Source organism: Urocitellus parryii, chromosome X (assembly GCF_045843805.1).
Source record: "Urocitellus parryii isolate mUroPar1 chromosome X, mUroPar1.hap1, whole genome shotgun sequence".
NCBI lineage: Eukaryota > Metazoa > Chordata > Mammalia > Rodentia > Sciuridae > Urocitellus > Urocitellus parryii.
The window spans coordinates 37687393-37693609 of NC_135547.1; positions in this window are offsets into that span (position 1 = coordinate 37687393).

A 6217-nucleotide genomic window follows, 5' to 3' on the forward strand; every position below is an offset into this window, starting at 1 on the left:
ACATCTATTACAAAATTGTCCTTTGACTCAGGAGGAAAATATTAGTTTAAATTGTTTAAATCATTTGTATGACTCTTTATTACAGGGTACCCATTCATAATCCCTTCTTCCCCCATAGAAGGCTTTTGATCTCCTGTTTTGTAAGGACTGTTTAACTTTTTTTCTCTAAGAAGACAAACTGGTTATAATGTGGCCAGGCACAATGATGCTCACCTGTAATCCCAGCAACCGGGGAGGCTGAGGCAGGAGGATCACAAGTTCAAAGCCAGCCTCAACACCTTAGGCCCTAGCAACTCCTGTCTCAAAATAAAATTTTTAAAAAAGCAAGAAAAGGAGCTAAGATTGTGGCTCAGTGGTAGAGCAATTGCCTAGCAGGTGTGAAGTACTGGGTTCCATCCTCATCACCACATGAAAAAATAAACAAATAAAGTTATAAAAAATAAAATTGCTGTCCTTTAAAAAAGAAAAAAAAAGAAGAAAGAAAGAGCAAGGGATGTGACTCAGTGGTAAAAGGCCAAACCCATTTGTATGGACTAAACTTTCTTTTGTTAAGATAAAATTGGAAAAAAAATAAAAATACATTTTAAAAAAGATAAAATTGGAAGTACCTTGGATTTGGATAGGGTGGTGTTTTTCTTTATCCCTTTGTATAGACTTTGGTTCTTATTTTAGTTGCTCTCCTGTGAATTTTTTATGTACTTCTAGTCATTTGCTTAGGTATGCCTTTGGTTTAAAGCTTTGGTTTATATTTAGTGATAGCAATTATTTGTTTTACTTTTTCCAGAGTGAAAATGGAACTACAAACTCAAATGAAACACTTTATTGAAACATGTCCAAGAGAAACCACTCTAAATCCAGAATAAAGAAATCTTTTTTATTTCCATCTTAGCTAAAAATCTGCTCCCTGATATTAAAGGACAATTAAAGATAATGCAGGTTTTATATGGACAAGCCAGACCCTTGATATCACTCAGGGTATATAACACAATTCTTAAAGGAATTAAATGCAACAGTCTTTTTCTAAAAAACTGGGAAAAAAAGACTCATTATAAATATGTATCTCTAAAAACCAAAGCCACCTATTTATCTTAGAAAACCTACAGGTATTATACAAAATACGAATGTTGGAAAGGATACTGTCCTGCCCTTGTAAAAGAAAAATCTAAATAATGACTTAATAGGCAAATAATATCTCCCAAAAATTTTTTATGAAAACTTACAGTATTTTTCTGCCTTTAAGATATAAATTCTCTTCTACTTTGTTTTATTTTGTGGTGCTGAGGAAGGAACCCAGAGCTTTCCTATGCTAGGCAAGTTAAGTGATCTACCACTGAGCAGTATCCACAATCCTCACTTTGAGTCTTCCTTGAAAAATTACTTCTTTTAAAAGCAAACTTTAGGGAGAATGATTTAGAGAGAGAGAGAAAGGGAAATAAAAGAGCAAAAATGCCTAAATGTCTGTCCCAGATTAAACCGGATGAGAGACAATTTTTCTTAATAGGTGTATTCAGTTTAACTAAAAGTTGGTATCTAGGATATATATATGTATGTGTGTGTGTGTGTGTAATATATGTGTGTGTGTGTGTGTGTGTGTGTGTGTGTATATTTTGTGAACCCTATTTTCTTTTTGGATCAAATTGTCTTTAAAAATTATTGACTTTTTCATCTGTTTCATGACTTTTTAAAATGAAAACTATGAAATTTTTATTTCTGTATTTTTATGTACTCATGTGCACATGAGGGTGGTATATTGTGTCAACATGTATGTTTATATCTATACAAGTATTCGCATATTGTCTACATGTATCAAATCCACAGCTCTCAAATCATTCACCCAAGTATTTTTATGTTATTTTAGTAAACTTTAGTAAATAAAAATATTATTGGTTTAATTACACAATAACACGTCTATTAACATTAAATAGAAATTGTTTAAGATCTAAAAATTATGAGTTTGACTTAAAAATGAAAAAAGTATACATAAATAAGACAAGACTTAAATATATGTATATATATTTTTTAAAGAGAATTTTTTCATATTTATTTTTTAGTTTTCGATGGACACAACATCATTTATTTTATTTTTTTATGTGGTGCTGAGGATCAAACCCAGCAACTCACGCATGCCAGGCGAGCGCGTTACCACTTGAGCCACATCCCCAGCCCAACTTAAATATATTTTTAACAATAAATGCTTTGAAATATGTATAATAGGTTTCACAAAACTTTTTTTTTAATATTTATTTTTTCAGTATAGATGGACACAACACAATGCCTTTATTTTTATATGGTGCTGAGGATGGAACCCAGGCCCCGCCCGTGCTAGGCACGTGCTCTACCACTGAGCCACAATCCCAGCCCCACAAATCTTTTTGATAAATACATCTTTAGAGTTTTGTTAAGCTAAATTAAATGATGGATATTCATCAAATATGTAGATCATTTCCAAATAATTAAAACATTAATTGCTCAACGTAGGTTTTGAGTTTATCAACTTTTGACTTCTTTTTACAAAAGAACTAAATATATTTGTGTTTGTTAAAAATTTAAAAATTAGGGGCTAGGGTTGTGGCTTAGTGGTAGATCACTTGGCTAGCACACATAAGGCACTGGGTTCTATCCTTAGCACCACATAAAAATAAAATAGAGGTATTGTGTTCACTTACAACTAATGTGTGTGTGTGTGTGTGTGTGTGTGTGTGTGTGTATATATATATATTTAGTATTTAAAAATTTGAAAATTATATTTTTCAGAAAACTTTCTTAAAAAGTTATAAAATGGGGCTGGGGATGTGGCTCAAGCGGTAGCGCTCTCGCCTGGCATGCGTGCGGCCCGGGTTCGATCCTCAGCACCACATACAAACAAAGATGTTGTGTCCGACAAAAACTAAAAATAAATATTAAAAAATTAAAAAAAAAAAGTTATAAAATGATATTAATCTGAAGAATGCTGGCCCTCAATTTTAACAATTGTTAAAATTAGTATGTGTGATAAAATTACTGAAAAATCAAGATAAAAACCCTGTATGAAAGGTATTCAAGATAAATGATGTATTTTTTAAGAAAATTTTAGAATATGAAGATGTGAGTTTTGTTAAAGGAAAAATAACTTTGTCTAACTTAGAGGGTTTTAAAATTTTTTTTTTACTAGACCTTGGGTATTCTAGGTATGCACAATACCACTGAGCGAGATCTCTAGGCCTACTTTGGAAGTTATTTAAATTTATTTATTTTTTATTTTTTATTTTTTTAAAGAGAGAGTGAGAGAGGAGAGAGAGAGAGAGAATTTTTAATATTTATTTTTTAGTTCTTGGCGGACACAACATCTTTGTTTGTATGTGGTGCTGAGGATCGAACCCGGGCCGCACGCATGCCAGGCAAGCGCGCTACCGCTGAGCCACATCTCCAGCCCTGGAAGTTATTTAAATTTATAAGAGAATTATAAAGTGTTCTTAAAAGTTTATAAATGATAAACCTTCAAACAGGAATTTTATGTGTTTAAGTTGACCAAAAATGTGTACATTTTTCTAACAAGCTTTACACATTAATATGAAAAGTACACTGAGACAAAACTAAAATTTGGTTGTTTCCTTTATGCAAGAATTTTCTATAGTATTGATAAAAAATAACAAGTTTTTTTCAACTTTTCAGTAAATTGCAAAAAAAAAAAGGGGGGGGGAGAGAGACAAATTCTGTGTGCTACTTGCTGTCTTTATCATTATGTCCTTTGATGCTTGAGAAAATAGTCTTCTCTTCTAAAAGGGATAAGGGTTTTTGTTTGTTTTTAGTTCCCTCACTTCCTGTACTGATTGTTAAAGCCTTTCATTGTCACTCTGATTAAAGAGTACTATTATCTTACTGTGACCTATGATCCTGTTTTTTTTGTTTTGTTTTGTTTTTTTTAAAGAGAGAGTGAGAGAGGGAGAGAGAGAGAGAATTTTAATATTTTAAAATATTATTTATTTATTTATTTTTAGTTATCGGCGGTGGTGCTGGGGATCGAACCCGGGCCACACACATGCCAGGCGAGCGCGCTACCGCTTGAGCCACATCCCCAGCCCCTATGATCCTGTTTTTAAGAGGTAGGGTCTTACTATGTTGCTCAGGCTAGCTCCAATCTCTTGGCCAGCCTCCTGCTTTAGCCTCCAAGACTACAAACACAGGGCCACTACATCCAGCTTGTAATCTTATTTTTCATCAGGTGTTTTAAAACCATTTATATTTGATAAACTCACCAAAATCAAATTCTAAATTAGATATTTTTGATCTCAAACTAACTTGGGACATTCCAGATGACCCCAGAAGTCAAAGGAGACATATTTTACTAGGTTTATTTGATATGTTAAAATGCTTCCAGAGCATTTTCACAAGAAATGATGTTTTGCCTTCTTTGAGTTATTTATATATAAATGTGTTATTAATATGTATTCCAAAATTGTATGATTCCTAGAAACCTAATATGTCTTGGCATATTTATCAGTCATAATTCTGATATTATACTTTTTGTAAATATTTTTTAGTTGTCAATGGACCTTTATTTCTTTCTTTTATATATTTATATGTGGTGCTGAGAATGGAACCCAGTGCCTCACACATGATAGGCAAACGCTCTACCACTGAGCCACAACCCCAGCCCCTGATGTTATATTTTTGAATACCAAAAGAATAAAAAAATTTCCTTGTCTGTCATTATGGACTCTCACCAGATTTTTAACTCTGGCCATTTTAAGTTTTTGTCATCTATGGGCAATTATTATATTGTTTTCATACTTCTCTAAAAATAGTTGCAACCGGTCTAAATTGTTACTAATAAATTCATGGAAAATGACTTTGACAAGCACTTTTGAACATAGATATCTGATGACTTTAAAATACCATTGAACTGGGTAAAAATTGCCAAAACTTTAATGAAGAACTAGACTCATAAAACCAATAGTTTCATTAATCAGAACGTGAACTGATTAATGAAAATGAACTGATGAAGAGTTATGATTTTTTTAAAGATATTTTGTTTAAAATATTGCTGGTTCTTTTACATTTTGTTTCCTAGTTTTAAAAAAGAAAAAAAATTCTTTTAAGCTACATATCTTACAATAATTTAGTGAAGTACACTTTTGTAAACAAATTAAATCATTTAATTTTCTCCTTACTTGATCTGCCCCAAAATTTTAAACCTATCAATGAATATTCTTGTTATGCTAGGCTCAGTGGCACATGCCTGTAATCCCAGAAACTGAGGAGGCTGAAATAGGAAGATTCCACGTTCAACACCAGCCTTGGAAATTTAGCAAGATCCTGTCTCAGAATAAAAAACAAAAAAAGATGAGGATGAAGCTCAGTGGTGAAGTGACCCTGGTTTCAATCCCTAGTGCCAAAGTAAATAAATAAAATAAAATAAAATAAAGGGCTGGGGATGTGGCTCAGTGAGAGAGTGTCCCTGGTTTCAATTCCCAGTACCACAAAAAGAAAGAGATTAGTAGATTAATAATTAACTAAAGCCACCCACTCCCACCCCCCACCCCCCCAAAAGCAGCCTGGTACTTTGTCTACAGGATTCCTTTACAGGGTTCCTGGCTTTGAAGTAGGTAAAAAAAAAAAAAAATGTCACTTCTTTTTATGGTACTAGGGATTGAACACAGGATGATGCACCACAGCAAAGCTTTGTCCACAGCTCTTTTTATTTTTGAGATAGGGCCCCCGTTAAGTTGATGAGTCTGACCTCAAACATGCATTATTCCTGCCTTAGGCTCCCAAGTCACTGGGATTACAGGTTTGTACCACAGAGCCCTGCTTGAACTGATTTATTCCTTGGAATAGCTGTTCAATGATTTCTCCTCACTCTTTACACTGAAAATCTTTTTTGCCTCTCTCAATTGGATCTTGCTTTCTGGCTCCTTTGTTTCCTTCACTTCTGGTTTAACCTCTCATTGTAGTAAACAAATATCTTCCGGTAAATTCATGGAAAAAAGATGGTAAATATTTTGAGATCTTAAATGTGTGAAAACAACTTGTTCTAATTTTTTATCTGATTATTAACTCAACTGATATAGAATTCTAGGTTGGTGTATTATTTCCCTATTACTTTGGTAGCAAATTACCACAAACTCAGGGTTCAAAACAATACAAATAGCCTGGGGTGTAGCTCAGTGTTAGAATGCCTACCTAACATGCATGAGACCCTGGGTTGTACATTCAGCACTGCAAACAAAACAACACA